This window comes from Oncorhynchus keta, chromosome 10, assembly GCF_023373465.1.
Source record: "Oncorhynchus keta strain PuntledgeMale-10-30-2019 chromosome 10, Oket_V2, whole genome shotgun sequence".
NCBI classification, from domain to species: domain Eukaryota; kingdom Metazoa; phylum Chordata; class Actinopteri; order Salmoniformes; family Salmonidae; genus Oncorhynchus; species Oncorhynchus keta.
The window spans coordinates 76,946,837-76,963,033 of record NC_068430.1 but is presented as its reverse complement, the minus strand read 5'-3'; the positions used below and the strand labels follow the sequence as shown (position 1 = coordinate 76,963,033).

General features: G+C 38.5%; 2 long non-coding RNA genes across 3 annotated transcripts; one reads left to right on the top strand and one right to left on the bottom strand.

Annotated features, from left to right (window-relative positions):
* Positions 1-745: 745 nt before the first annotated feature.
* On the top strand, positions 746-8,595 carry LOC127932406 (uncharacterized). Its single transcript, XR_008145150.1, has 3 exons — positions 746-970; positions 7,413-8,474; positions 8,556-8,595. It is a non-coding gene; the product is annotated as an uncharacterized LOC127932406 (long non-coding RNA).
* Positions 4,115-7,386, bottom strand: LOC127932405 (uncharacterized). 2 transcript variants are annotated; one of them, XR_008145148.1, is made up of 3 exons: positions 6,831-7,386; positions 4,824-4,911; positions 4,115-4,603 (listed from the first exon to the last, which is right to left on the bottom strand). It is a non-coding gene; the product is annotated as an uncharacterized LOC127932405 (long non-coding RNA). The 2 variants fall into 2 exon arrangements; XR_008145149.1 differs by lacking the exons at positions 4,824-4,911; positions 6,831-7,386 and adding an exon at positions 5,264-6,303 and having other exon boundaries at positions 4,115-4,341; positions 4,474-4,603.
* Positions 8,596-16,197: the final 7,602 nt, after the last annotated feature.

Sequence of the window (16,197 nt, the reverse complement as noted above, 5' to 3'; positions counted from 1 at the left end):
AGGAGTAGTATTAACATGACACACAGTGATGGTGGGTTGTGTTTAGGAGTAGTATCAACATGAGACAGTGATGGTGGGTTGTGTTTAGGAGTAGTATTAACATGAGACACAGTGATGGTGGGTTGTGTTTAGGAGTAGTATGAACATGAGACACAGTGATGGTGGGTTGTGTTTAGGAGTAGTATTAACATGAGACAGTGATGGTGGGTTGTGTTTAGGAGTAGTATTAACATGAGACAGTGATGGTGGGTTGTGTTTAGGAGTAGTATTAACATGAGACACAGTGATGGTGGGTTGTGTTTAGGAGTAGTATTAACATGAGACACAGTGATGGTGGGTTGTGTTTAGGAGTAGTATTAACATGAGACACAGTGATGGTGGGTTGTGTTTAGGAGTAGTATTAACATGAGACACAGTGATGGTGGGTTGTGTATAGGGTTGTGTAGTATTAACATGAGACACAGTGATGGTGGGTTGTGTTTAGGAGTAGTATTAACATGAGACACAGTGATGGTGGGTTGTGTTTAGGAGTAGTATTAACATGAGACACAGTGATGGTGGGTTGTGTTTAGGAGTAGTATTAACATGAGACACAGTGATGGTGGGTTGTGTTTAGGAGTAGTATTAACATGAGACACAGTGATGGTGGGTTGTGTTTAGGAGTAGTATCAACATGAGACACAGTGATGGTGGGTTGTGTATTAGGACACAGTGATGGTGGGTTGTGTATTAACATGATACACAGTGATGGTGGGTTGTGTTTAGGAGTAGTATTAACATGAGACACAGTGATGGTGGGTTGTGTATAGGAGTAGTATTAACATGAGACACAGTGATGGTGGGTTGTGTTTAGGAGTAGTATTAACATGAGACAGTGATGGTGGGTTGTGTTTAGGAGTAGTATTAACATGAGACAGTGATGGTGGGTTGTGTTTAGGAGTAGTATTAACATGAGACACAGTGATGGTGGGTTGTGTTGTAGTATTAACATGATACACAGTGATGGTGGGTTGTGTTTAGGAGTAGTATTAACATGAGACACAGTGATGGTGGGTTGTGTATAGGAGTAGTATTAACATGAGACACAGTGATGGTGGGTTGTGTTTAGGAGTAGTATTAACATGAGACAGTGATGGTGGGTTGTGTTTAGGAGTAGAATTAACATGAGACACAGTGATGGTGGGTTGTGTTTAGGAGTAGTATTAACATGAGACACAGTGATGGTGGGTTGTGTTTAGGAGTAGTATTAACATGAGACACAGTGATGGTGGGTTGTGTTTAGGAGTAGTATTAACATGAGACACAGTGATGGTGGGTTGTGTTTAGGAGTAGTATTAACATGAGACACAGTGATGGTGGGTTGTGTATAGGAGTAGTATTAACATGAGACACAGTGATGGTGGGTTGTGTTTAGGAGTAGTATTAACATGAGACACAGTGATGGTGGGTTGTGTATAGGAGTAGTATTAACATGAGACACAGTGATGGTGGGTTGTGTTTAGGAGTAGTATTAACATGAGACACAGTGATGGTGGGTTGTGTTTAGGAGTAGTATTAACATGAGACACAGTGATGGTGGGTTGTGTTTAGGAGTAGTATTAACATGAGACACAGTGATGGTGGGTTGTGTTTAGGAGTAGTATTAACATGAGACACAGTGATGGTGGGTTGTGTTTAGGAGTAGTATTAACATGAGACACAGTGATGGTGGGTTGTGTTTAGGAGTAGTATTAACATGAGACACAGTGATGGTGGGTTGTGTTTAGGAGTAGTATTAACATGAGACACAGTGATGGTGGGTTGTGTTTAGGAGTAGTATTAACATGAGACACAGTGATGGTGGGTTGTGTTTAGGAGTAGTATTAACATGAGACACAGTGATGGTGGGTTGTGTTTAGGAGTAGTATTAACAAGACACAGTGATGGTGGGTTGTGTTTAGGAGTAGTATTAACATGAGACACAGTGATGGTGGGTTGTGTTTAGGAGTAGTATTAACATGAGACACAGTGATGGTGGGTTGTGTTTAGGAGTAGTATTAACATGAGACACAGTGATGGTGGGTTGTGTTTAGGAGTAGTATTAACATGAGACACAGTGATGGTGGGTTGTGTTTAGGAGTAGTATTAACATGAGACACAGTGATGGTGGGTTGTGTTTAGGAGTAGTATTAACATGAGACACAGTGATGGTGGGTTGTGTTTAGGAGTAGTATTAACATGAGACACAGTGGTGGTGGGCTGTGTTTAGGAGTAGTATTAACATGAGACACAGTGGTGGTGGTGGGCTGTGTTTAGGAGTAGTATTAACATGAGACACAGTGGTGGTGGGCTGTGTTTAGGAGTAGTATTAACATGAGACACAGTGGTGGTGGGCTGTGTTTAGGAGTAGTATTAACATGAGACACAGTGGTGGTGGTGGGCTGTGTTTAGGAGTAGTATTAACATGAGACACAGTGGTGGTGGGCTGTGTTTAGGAGTAGTATTAACATGAGACACAGTGGTGGTGGTGGGCTGTGTTTAGGAGTAGTATTAACATGAGACACAGTGGTGGTGGGCTGTGTTTAGGAGTAGTATTAACATGAGACACAGTGGTGGTGGGCTGTGTTTAGGAGTAGTATTAACAAGACACAGTGATGGTGGGTTGTGTTTAGGAGTAGTATTAACATGAGACACAGTGATGGTGGGTTGTGTTTAGGAGTAGTATTAACATGAGACACAGTGATGGTGGGTTGTGTTTAGGAGTAGTATTAACATGAGACAGTGATGGTGGGTTGTGTTTAGGAGTAGTATTAACATGAGACACAGTGATGGTGGGTTGTGTTTAGGAGTAGTATTAACATGAGACACAGTGATGGTGGGTTGTGTTTAGGAGTAGTATTAACATGAGACAGTGATGGTGGGTTGTGTTTAGGAGTAGTATTAACATGAGACACAGTGATGGTGGGTTGTGTTTAGGAGTAGTATTAACATGAGACACAGTGATGGTGGGTTGTGTTTAGGAGTAGTATTAACATGAGACACAGTGATGGTGGGTTGTGTTTAGGAGTAGTATTAACATGAGACACAGTGATGGTGGGTTGTGTTTAGGAGTAGTATTAACATGAGACAGTGATGGTGGGTTGTGTTTAGGAGTAGTATTAACATGAGACACAGTGATGGTGGGTTGTGTTTAGGAGTAGTATTAACATGAGACACAGTGATGGTGGGTTGTGTTTAGGAGTAGTATTAACATGAGACACAGTGATGGTGGGTTGTGTTTAGGAGTAGTATTAACATGAGACACAGTGATGGTGGGTTGTGTTTAGGAGTAGTATTAACATGAGACACAGTGATGGTGGGTTGTGTTTAGGAGTAGTATTAACATGAGACAGTGATGGTGGGTTGTGTTTAGGATGGTGGGTTGTGTAGTATCAACATGAGACACAGTGATGGTGGATTGTGTTTAGGAGTAGTATTAACATGAGACACAGTGATGGTGGGTTGTGTTTAGGAGTAGTATTAACATGAGACAGTGATGGTGGGTTGTGTTTAGGAGTAGTATTAACATGAGACACAGTGATGGTGGGTTGTGTTTAGGAGTAGTATTAACATGAGACACAGTGATGGTGGGTTGTGTTTAGGAGTAGTATTAACATGAGACAGTGATGGTGGGTTGTGTTTAGGAGTAGTATCAACATGAGACACAGTGATGGTGGGTTGTGTTTAGGAGTAGTATTAACATGAGACACAGTGATGGTGGGTTGTGTTTAGGAGTAGTATTAACATGAGACACAGTGATGGTGGGTTGTGTTTAGGAGTAGTATTAACATGAGACACAGTGATGGTGGGTTGTGTTTAGGAGTAGTATTAACATGAGACACAGTGATGGTGGGTTGTGTTTAGGAGTAGTATTAACATGACACAGTGATGGTGGGTTGTGTTTAGGAGTAGTATTAACATGAGACACAGTGATGGTGGGTTGTGTTTAGGAGTAGTATTAACATGAGACACAGTGATGGTGGGTTGTGTTTAGGAGTAGTATTAACATGAGACACAGTGATGGTGGGTTGTGTTTAGGAGTAGTATTAACATGAGACACAGTGATGGTGGGTTGTGTTTAGGGTGGGTTGTGTAGTATTAACATGAGACACAGTGATGGTGGGTTGTGTTTAGGAGTAGTATTAACATGAGACACAGTGATGGTGGGTTGTGTTTAGGAGTAGTATTAACATGAGACACAGTGATGGTGGGTTGTGTTTAGGAGTAGTATTAACATGAGACACAGTGATGGTGGGTTGTGTTTAGGAGTAGTATTAACATGAGACACAGTGATGGTGGGTTGTGTTTAGGAGTAGTATTAACCTAAGACACAGTGATGGTGGGTTGTGTTTAGGAGTAGTATTAACCTAAGACACAGTGATGGTGGGTTGTGTTTAGGAGTAGTATTAACCTAAGACACAGTGATGGTGGGTTGTGTTTAGGAGTAGTATTAACCTAAGACACAGTGATGGTGGGTTGTGTTTAGGAGTAGTATTAACATGAGACACAGTGATGGTGGGTTGTGTTTAGGAGTAGTATTAACATGAGACAGTGATGGTGGGTTGTGTTTAGGAGTAGTATTAACCTAAGACACAGTGATGGTGGGTTGTGTTTAGGAGTAGTATTAACCTAAGACACAGTGATGGTGGGTTGTGTTTAGGAGTAGTATTAACCTAAGACACAGTGATGGTGGGTTGTGTTTAGGAGTAGTATTAACCTAAGACACAGTGATGGTGGGTTGTGTTTAGGAGTAGTATTAACCTAAGACACAGTGATGGTGGGTTGTGTTTAGGAGTAGTATTAACATGAGACACAGTGATGGTGGGTTGTGTTTAGGAGTAGTATTAACCTAAGACACAGTGATGGTGGGTTGTGTTTAGGAGTAGTATTAACCTAAGACACAGTGATGGTGGGTTGTGTTTAGGAGTAGTATTAACCTAAGACACAGTGATGGTGGGTTGTGTTTAGGAGTAGTATTAACATGAGACACAGTGATGGTGGGTTGTGTTTAGGAGTAGTATTAACATAAGACACAGTGATGGTGGGTTGTGTTTAGGAGTAGTATTAACATGAGACACAGTGATGGTGGGTTGTGTTTAGGAGTAGTATTAACATGAGACACAGTGATGGTGGGTTGTGTTTAGGAGTAGTATTAACATGAGACACAGTGATGGTGGGTTGTGTTTAGGAGTAGTATTAACATAAGACACAGTGATGGTGGGTTGTGTTTAGGAGTAGTATTAACATGAGACACAGTGATGGTGGGTTGTGTTTAGGAGTAGTATTAACATGAGACACAGTGATGGTGGGTTGTGTTTAGGAGTAGTATTAACATGAGACAGTGATGGTGGGTTGTGTTTAGGAGTAGTATTAACATGAGACAGTGATGGTGGGTTGTGTTTAGGAGTAGTATTAACATGAGACACAGTGATGGTGGGTTGTGTTTAGGAGTAGTATTAACATGAGACACAGTGATGGTGGGTTGTGTTTAGGAGTAGTATTAACATGAGACACAGTGATGGTGGGTTGTGTTTAGGAGTAGTATTAACATGAGACACAGTGATGGTGGGTTGTGTTTAGGAGTAGTATTAACATGAGACACAGTGATGGTGGGTTGTGTTTAGGAGTAGTATTAACATGAGACACAGTGATGGTGGGTTGTGTTTAGGAGTAGTATTAACATGAGACACAGTGATGGTGGGTTGTGTTTAGGAGTAGTATTAACATGAGACACAGTGATGGTGGGTTGTGTTTAGGAGTAGTATTAACATGAGACAGTGATAGTGGGTTGTGTTTAGGAGTAGTATTAACATGAGACAGTGATAGTGGGTTGTGTTTAGGAGTAGTATTAACATGAGACAGTGATAGTGGGTTGTGTTTAGGAGTAGTATTAACATGAGACACAGTGATGGTGGGTTGTGTTTAGGAGTAGTATTAACATGAGACACAGTGATGGTGGGTTGTGTTTAGGAGTAGTATTAACATGAGACACAGTGATGGTGGGTTGTGTTTAGGAGTAGTATTAACATGAGACACAGTGATGGTGGGTTGTGTTTAGGAGTAGTATTAACATGAGACACAGTGATGGTGGGTTGTGTTTAGGAGTAGTATTAACATGAGACACAGTGATGGTGGGTTGTGTTTAGGAGTAGTATTAACATGAGACACAGTGATGGTGGGTTGTGTTTAGGAGTAGTATTAACATGAGACACAGTGATGGTGGGTTGTGTTTAGGAGTAGTATTAACATGAGACACAGTGATGGTGGGTTGTGTTTAGGAGTAGTATTAACATGAGACACAGTGATGGTGGGATGTGTTTAGGAGTAGTATTAACATGAGACACAGTGATGGTGGGTTGTGTATAGGAGTAGTATTAACATGATACACAGTGATGGTGGGTTGTGTTTAGGAGTAGTATTAACATGAGACACAGTGATGGTGGGTTAAGAGTAGACTAGTATTAACATGAGACAAAGTGATGGTGGGTTGTGTTTAGGAGTAGTATTAACATGAGACACAGTGATGGTGGGATGTGTTTAGGAGTAGTATTAACATGAGACACAGTGATGGTGGGTTGTGTTTAGGAGTAGTATTAACATGAGACAGTGATGGTGGGTTGTGTTTAGGAGTAGTATTAACATGAGACACCGTGATAGTGGGTTGTGTTTAGGAGTAGTATTAACATGAGACAGTGATGGTGGGTTGTGTTTAGGAGTAGTATTAACATGAGACACAGTGATGGTGGGATGTGTTTAGGAGTAGTATTAACATGAGACAGTGATGGTGGGTTGTGTTTAGGAGTAGTATTAACATGAGACACCGTGATAGTGGGTTGTGTTTAGGAGTAGTATTAACATGAGACACAGTGATGGTGGGTTGTGTTTAGGAGTAGTATTAACATGAGACACAGTGATGGTGGGTTGTGTTTAGGAGTAGTATTAACATGAGACACAGTGATGGTGGGTTGTGTTTAGGAGTAGTATTAACATGAGACACAGTGATGGTGGGTTGTGTTTAGGAGTAGTATTAACATGAGACAGTGATGGTGGGTTGTGTTTAGGAGTAGTATTAACATGAGACACATTGATGGTGGGTTGTGTTTAGGAGTAGTATTAACATGAGACACAGTGATGGTGGGTTGTGTTTAGGAGTAGTATTAACATGAGACAGTGATGGTGGGTTGTGTTTAGGAGTAGTATTAACATGAGACACAGTGATGGTGGGTTGTGTTTAGGAGTAGTATTAACATGAGACACAGTGATGGTGGGTTGTGTTTAGGAGTAGTATTAACATGAGACACAGTGATGGTGGGTTGTGTTTAGGAGTAGTATGAGACACAGTGATGGTGGGTTGTGTTTAGGAGTAGTATTAACATGAGACACAGTGATGGTAGGTTGTGTTTAGGAGTAGTATTAACATGAGACAGTGATGGTGGGTTGTGTATAGGAGTAGTATTAACATGAGACAGTGATGGTGGGTTGTGTCACAGAAAAACACAGCCATTTTTCCAGCCAAAGAGTGGACTCACAAAAAGCAGAAACAGAGAATTAATCAAATTAATCACTAACCTTTGATGATCTTCATCAGATGACGTTCATAGGACTTCATGTTACACAATACATGTATGTTTTGTTCGATAAAGTTCATATTTATATCCAAAAATCTCAGTTTACATTGGCGCGTTATGGTCAGAAATGCATTGTCTCAAACAAACATCCAGTGAAAGTGCAGAGAGCCACATCAAATTAAAGAAATAATCATCACAAACATTGATAAACAATACAAGTGTTAAACATACAAATAAAGATAAACTTCTCCTTAATGCAACCGCTGTGTCAGATTTCAAAAAGTCGTTACGGAGAAAGCACACTTTGCGATTATGTTAGGTCTGCACCTAGCCACAGAAACCCATACAGCCATTTTACAGCCAAGGACAGTGTCACAAAGTCAGAAATAGCATTAAAATTAATCACCTACCTTTGATGATCTTCATCTGGTGGCACTCCCAGGTCTCCATGTTAGACAATAAATGTTTGTTTTGTTCAATAATGTCCCTCTTTATGACCAAATACCTCCTTTTTGTTTGCGTGTTTTGTCCAGTAATCCGAATGCTTAAATTAAGGTGTGTGCACTAATTCCAGTCGAAAAGTTTTTAAAAAGTACAATAAAAGTTAGTAGAAACATACCAAACAATGTTAAAAATTAATCCTCCGGTTGTTTTTGTCATAAATAATCAGTAATATTTCAACCGGACAAAAGCTTTGTCAATAGGAAAGGAGGAACCAGAAAGGCGCGTTCCCGATCAGGGCGCATGGCTGATGAATGGACATTTCCACTGGCCTCTCATTGAAACCCATGATCCTGCAGCAGTGTTTCCCTGGGTTCCTGTAATGGGGGTGTGGGCTGCCCTGACTGTTGGAGCTCTTCTACTCACCATCTACTGCACTCCGAAAAGGTGAGGATTTAAATATAAAAAATGTATTAACCTCTACCAGAGATCAGCAGAGAGCTGAACTCACTCTGTCCCTCTTTACAGGAGATCCAGAGCAGGAAGTGATGCCACAACAGACACACAGGTAATAATGTTAAAAAAATACAAAAATACCAGACATTCCTTCAGTTACACCTCCACACCTGGAGACATTAATTTACTTTGTCATGACAGTGTCTTTTGTATTTTTTTTCACTGTTACCATGACTATAATCTCTCTCTCTCTACAGTGTGCATCCTGACCCTAACATTGACACATACACAGGTCTGAACATAAGGACCATCTCCCCTGACTACGACACATTGGCAGTAAGTCTCTTATTATAAAATGATGAGTGTGTTTCTGTCTGTCTGTCTGTCTGTCTGTCTGTCTGTCTGTCTGTCTGTCTGTCTGTCTGTCTGTCTGTCTGTCTGTCTGTCTGTCTGTCTGTCTGTCTGTCTGTCTCAACCACCACAGAACCTGGACTGAAGACGAACACAGGCCAAACCCTTCGAACGCTACTGTACATATGATTTTGTGAGAAGACCGATTTTCGGGATATCCCATGATCTGACAAACATCGCTCTAGCTCTGGCACCTTTCAGCACAGATGCGGAAGGGCGATATCGGTGGATGTGGTGGATTGACACGCAGCCTATCAACAAAAAAAGATATCTCTATTGTTAACAGACGGATTTTGATATTATGTTAATTACATAATTGTATGCTCTTTAATACAGTATTTTAGGCCCAGCTGTTGGAACTTTGTCTTTCCTGGATATAGCCACTATAGTGATCACTGTATCCAAAGGGTACAGATACACTGCAGCCAATGCTTCTACACTATTAGTCAAAATGTGACCGATACATGTGGATGATCTTGTTCCTGTAGTGTTTGTAAACACCCTGGTAGGTTGATTAATAACCTGAACCAGATTACAGGCACTGGTTACAGTGAGAAGCTTCCTCTTGAGTAAACAGCTTGATGAAAACCAGTCAATATTCAGGTCCCAAGAAAGTAGACCTCTCTGTTTATATCACATACACTATCAAGCATTTCACACATATTATTTAGATACTGACTGTTAGCACTTGGTGGCCTATAAAAACACCCCAAAATAAAAGGCTTTACATGAGGCAGATGAACCTGCAACCACAACACTTCAATAACACTTGACATCAGATCTTCTCTAAGCATTACAGGGATATGGCTCTGAATATATACAGCAACACCTCCCCCATAAGCATCCCTGTCTCTTCTATAGATGCTATATCCTTGTATTGCTACTGCTGTATCATCAAATGAATTCAAATGAAAGTGGGTCGAAGAAATGGCTAATATATGAATGTTATCTGATGGTAGCAAGTTATTGATTTCATGAACCTTATTTCTAAGGTTACATATATTAATATGGGCTATTTTCAGCCCTTTCCTGGGTAGCTTATCAGAAATAGACATAATATGGAAAACAGCAAACAAAGCTACATTTAAAAAAATGTACATTCAGCAGTCCATTAATCAGTAAGTGTGTGTGTTTGCTGTGAGGTTGAAGCTACGAACCCATAGGCTTGGCTCTCTCATCCCTTCCAGGCTCATATTTTACAGACTTTAACTTTAACGTTTTAGTTGAATTCTCTTAACTTGTAATTATAATTATGTATATTGGTGAAAAATGGGTTGGTTTATGCTTCTGCTCTTTTTCTGTGTGATTTTACCAATTTCATGATTTGTGATCACATTCTCAGTGATTAATATGGATAATATTGATAACAGTTTTTTAATATATTCTGCTCCTGGACCAAGTTGCTCCTGATGTGATTAATGATGTTTTACTTTTTATTGCTGTCAGTCATTACTGGTCATTTTATATTTTATATTATGTAATACCATATTGTTCAGTGTCATGATATTGCTTGTTTTATTATCACATTTGTAATTATTACCTATTTTAGATGCATTAAAGACAATTTTACATGTGCATTTCTTACATTGTGGTTAATTGTCAATAGAGTATAAACATAATGTTGTAAATAAGTTCAAAGTAAGACAATAAATGAACCAAACAATAAATGGACTATTTGATGAACTATTAATACATTGATTCATAACTATTTCCACTCTGTTGTTTCTTGTATTTCTGCCTATTGGACACATGATGTCACCATTGAACCATATAAACCTGAGTGGCGAGGCTGTATGCTAGCCAGGGATCCTCCACTGCCCTTACCTAGAACTAACTGTTCATCAGCACACACACACACGTGTGCGTCCATGTGTGTGTAATGGGTGTGCCGCCCCCTCAGCCAGGGCAGCACATCATAGGCTATAGTATAGACTCTGATGACAGAGAAACTAAAAACAATTAGAAACGTCCCCCGACACATACTGACCCAAAGTGTAAAAGCTTGGTAATAGGTGAAAGATATAGAGAATTAAGTTGAAGACTTTCATTGTTCAGGACTTGTTAGTCACTTAGCAGTGTATCAGAGCCAAGAATGAATGTCTGTTTGTCTGTCTGCTCCTCTTCCTCCTCCCCTTCCTCCCCTCGTCCTTTTCCTCATCCTCATCATCCACCTCCTTTTTCTCCTCCTTCTCCCCCCACCCTCCTCCCCTTCCTCCACTCTTCCACCTCCTCCTCCACTCTTCCTCCTCCTCCCACTCCTCACCCCACCTCCTCCCTCTCCCCTTCCTCTCCTCTTCCACCTCCTCCTCATCTTCCTCTCCTCTTCCTCTTGCTCCTCTTCCTCAATTTTCAAACAAAATAATAACAAAACGGTTGTGAGACTTACGTTTGATCTTGAAAGAGATCTTTCATATGTGTATAAACTACAATTAGGGCCATCCAGATACAAACCTCTACCCTTGAAGAGGTTTCTCTGGTCGGAACTACAGAACAACCCAACCGATTTCTGCTATTGTTGTGGTATACATCCTCTTCTAGGGCTCTTCTGAGGCTCCTAGCCCCATCAAAGATCATGGGGGAGGGGGGCATCTGTGTGTGTTAACTGTGTGTGTTAACTGCTTAACTATTTGCTGTACACTGTACTGTGTGATTGTACACATTGATTCTTGGTTAGTTTGAGTAATTATGTTGACTATGACATTAGCTAATATGGTGACAACGATGTTTAACATTTGTTCAACTAAAGTAAACGGAATGAAACGGGGTACGACCTGAATTTGTCTAATTTAATTATATCACCCTAGTTCAAGTGAATGTGTCACTGTTTGCCACATTGGTTACTCACATTTTACTACAGTAGGCCTCAACACATACAATAATCTATATTCCTACAGTAGGCCTCAACACATACAATAATCTATGTCACCTACAGTAGGCCTCAACACATACAATAATCTATATTACTACAGTAGGTCTCAACACATACAATAATCTATATTACTACAGTAGGCCTCAACACATACAATAATCTATATTACTACAGTAGGTCTCAACACATACAATAATCTATATTACTACAGTAGGTCTCAACACATACAATAATCTATATTACTACAGTAGGCCTCAATACATACAATAATCTATATTACTACAGTAGGCCTCAACACATACAATAATCTATATTACTACAGTAGGTCTCAACACATACAATAATCTATATTACTACAGTAGGCCTCAACACATACAATAATCTATATTACTATAGTAGGTCTCAACACATACAATAATCTATATTACTACAGTAGGCCTCAACACATACAATAATCTATATTACTACAGTAGGTCTCAACACATACAATAATCTAATCTATAGGTCTTACAATAATCTATATTACAGTAGGCCTCAACACATACAATCTATATTCTAGGTCTATTAACTATATTACAGTAGGTCTCAACACATACAATAATCTATATTACTATAGTAGGTCTCAACACATACAATAATCTATATTACTACAGTAGGCCTCAACACATACAATAATCTATATTACTACAGTAGGTCTCAACACATACAATAATCTATATTACTATAGTAGGTCTCAACACATACAATAATCTATATTACTATAGTAGGTCTCAACACATACAATAATCTATATTACTACAGTAGGCCTCAACACATACAATAATCTATATTACTATAGTAGGTCTCAACACATACAATAATCTATATTACTACAGTAGGCCTCAACACATACAATAATCTATATTACTACAGTAGGTCTCAACACATACTGTAACGGCGTTCGTCTGTTGAAGGAAGAGAGTCGGACCGAAATGCAGCGTGTTTGTTACTCATGATCTTTAATGAATGAAAACGTGATACATGAAATAACTCAATACAAAAACAACAAACGGAATGAGAAACCTATTACAGCCTATCTGGTGAACACTACACAAAGACAGGAACAATCACCCACAAAATACACAGCGAAACTCAGGCTCCCTAAATACGGTTCCCAATCAGAGACAACGAGAATCACCTGACTCTGATTGAGAATCGCCTCAGGCAGCCAAGCCTATACAACACCCCTAATCAGCCGCGATCCCAAATACTACAAACCCCAATACAAAAAACAACATATAAACCCATGTCACACCCTGGCCTACCCAAACATATAACAAAAACACAAAATACAATGACCAAGGCGTGACACATACAATAATCTATGTCACCTACAGTAGGCCTCAACACATACAATAATCTATATTACTACAGTAGGCCTCAACACATACAATAATCTATATTACTACAGTAGGCCTCAACACATACAATAATCTATATTACTACACTAGGCCTCAACACATACAATAATCTATATTACTACAGTAGGCCTCAACACATACAATAATCTATATTACTACAGTAGGCCTCAACACATACAATAATTTATATTACTACAGTAGGCCTCAACACATAAAATAATCTATATTACTACACTAGGCCTCAACACATACAATAATCTATGTCACCTACAGTAGGCCTCAACACATACAATAATCTATATTACTACACTAGGCCTCAACACATACAATAATCTATGTCACCTACAGTAGGCCTCAACACATACAATAATCTATGTCACCTACACTAGGCCTCAACACATACAATAATCTATGTCACCTACACTAGGCCTCAACACATACAATAATCTATATTACTACAGTAGGCCTCAACACATACAATAATCTATATTACTACAGTAGGCCTCAACACATACAATAATCTATATTACTACAGTAGGCCTCAACACATACAATAATCTATATTACTACACTAGGCCTCAACACATACAATAATCTATATTACTACACTAGGCCTCAACACATACAATAATCTATATTACTACACTAGGCCTCAACACATACAATAATCTATGTCACCTACAGTAGGCCTCAACACATACAATAATCTATATTACTACACTAGGCCTCAACACATACAATAATCTATGTCACCTACACTAGGCCTCAACACATACAATAATCTATATTACTACAGTAGGCCTCAACACATACAATAATCTATATTACTACAGTAGGCCTCAACACATACAATAATCTATATTACTACACTAGGCCTCAACACATACAATAATCTATATTACTACACTAGGCCTCAACACATACAATAATCTATATTACTACACTAGGCCTCAACACATACAATAATCTATGTCACCTACACTAGGCCTCAACACATACAATATCTATATTACTACAGTAGGCCTCAACACATGCAATAATCTATATTACTACAGTAGGCCTCAACACATACAATAATCTATATTACTACAGTAGGCCTCAACACATACAATAATCTATATTACTACAGTAGGCCTCAAATCATACAATAATCTATGTCACCTACACTAGGCCTCAACACATACAATAATCTATATTACTACACTAGGCCTCAACACATACAATAATCTATGTCACCTACAGTAGGCCTCAACACATACAATAATCTATATTACTACACTAGGCCTCAACACATACAATAATCTATATTACTACAGTAGGCCTCAACACATACAATAATCTATATTACTACAGTAGGCCTCAACACATACAAGAATCTATATTACTACAGTAACACATACAATAATCTATATTACTAAGGCCTCAACTATATTACTACAGTAGGCCTCAACACATACAATAATCTATATTATACATACAATAATCTATATTACTACAGTAGGCCTCAACACATACAATAATCTATATTACTACAGTAGGCCTCAACACATACAATAATCTATATTACTACAGTAGGCCTCAACACATACAATAATCTATATTACTACAGTAGGCCTCAACACATACAATAATCTATATTACTACAGTAGGCCTCAACACATACAATAATCTATATTACTACAGTAGGCCTCAACACATACAATAATCTATATTACTACAGTAGGCCTCAACACATACAATAATCTATATTACTACAGTAGGCCTCAAATTACAATAATCAGTAGGCCTCAACACATACAATAATCTATATTACTACAGTAGGCCTCAACACATACAATAATCTATATTACTACAGTAGGCCTCAACACATACAATAATCTATATTACTACAGTAGGCCTCAACACATACAATAATCTATATTACTACAGTAGGCCTCAACACAACAATAATCTATATTACACAGTAGGCCTCAACACATACAATAATCTATATTACTACATAGGCCTCAACACATACAATAATCTATATTACTACAGGTAGTAGGCCTCAACACATACAATAATCTATATTACTACAGTAGGCCTCAAATCATACAATAATCTATATTCCTACAGTAGGCCTCAACACATACAATAATCTATATTACTACAGTAGGCCTCAACACATACAATAATCTATATTACTACAGTAGGCCTCAACACATACAATAATCTATATTACTACAGTAGGTAGGCCTCAACACATACAATAATCTATATTACTACAGTAGGCCTCAACACATACAATAATCTATATTACTACAGTAGGCCTCAACACATACAATAATCTATATTACTACACTAGGCCTCAAACATACAATAATCTATATTACTACAGTAGGCCTCAACACATACAATAATCTATATTACTACAGTAGGCCTCAAATCATACAATAATCTATATTACTACAGTAGGCCTCAACACATACAATAATCTATATTACTACAGTAGGCCTCACACATACAATAATCTATATTACTACAGTAGGCCTCAACACATACAATAATCTATATTACAGTAGGCCTCAACACATACAATAATCTATATTACTACAGTAGGTCTCAACACATACAATAATCTATATTACTACAGTAGGCCTCAACACATACAATAATCTATATTACTACAGTAGGCCTCAACACATACAATAATCTATATTACTACAGTAGGCCTCAAATCATACAATAATCTATATTACTACAGTAGGCCTCAACACATACAATAATCTATATTACTACACTAGGCCTCAACACATACAATAATCTATGTCACCTACAGGAGGCCTACATACAATAATCTATATTACTACAGTAGGCCTCAACACATACAATAATCTATATTACTACAGTAGGCCTCAACACATACAATAATCTATATTACTACAGGCCTCAACACATACAATAATCTATATTACTACAGTAGGCCTCAACACATACAATAATCTATATTACTACAGTAGGCCTCAACACATACAATAATCTATATTACTACACT